This window comes from Lupinus angustifolius, chromosome LG10 (assembly GCF_001865875.1).
Source record: "Lupinus angustifolius cultivar Tanjil chromosome LG10, LupAngTanjil_v1.0, whole genome shotgun sequence".
Classification (NCBI taxonomy): Eukaryota; Viridiplantae; Streptophyta; class Magnoliopsida; order Fabales; family Fabaceae; genus Lupinus; species Lupinus angustifolius.
Window position 1 is genome coordinate 8,620,864 of NC_032018.1, and position 664 is coordinate 8,621,527.

A 664-nucleotide genomic window follows, 5' to 3' on the forward strand; every position below is an offset into this window, starting at 1 on the left:
CCTCTTACGGTCGGTCGATCGTTGCTCAGTGATATCATGTATCCTTACTAGGGTACCCCCCTAGTTCACGACCTCAAGTCGGATACTTGCCCAACAAGGCATAAACACAAACAACGCTTTCATACCTTTGTGGAGTCATGCTTCACATCTAAGCCATGATCTCATTCCACAACCTTTATATCACAACACACCCTACCCGGGTTCATCACATTGTTCACAACATCATTTTATTCCAATCTTCCCATGTTGTCCCTCGCCCAAGCGGGGACCAGTCGCTCAAGCGACAATTCGTCTTTAATTCTCAAATAAACTAAAGCTTCCCTCGCTCAGACAAAGGTATTATCGCCCAAGTGAGGTCTCTTCTCGCTCTAGCGAGACCTCATTAAAATTCTTTTTTCTTTATTTTTTCCGCCCAAGCGGGCTTTTGCTCGCCCGGACGACGCCTTGCTCTCCCAAGCGAGGGATTTCCAAAATTTCATCGAATTCCTGGGTTTTTTTCGCTCAAGCGAGACCTTTGCTCGCCCGAGCGAGGATTTGGCGCCCGGGCGAGGGAGTTCCAGAACCAAAACTTCCCCTCGCCCAGTCCTAGCCCAAGCGAGATTGTACTCGCCCAAGCGACAGGGACTTGGACAGAATACCAATTTTTGCCCTTTTCGACAACCGA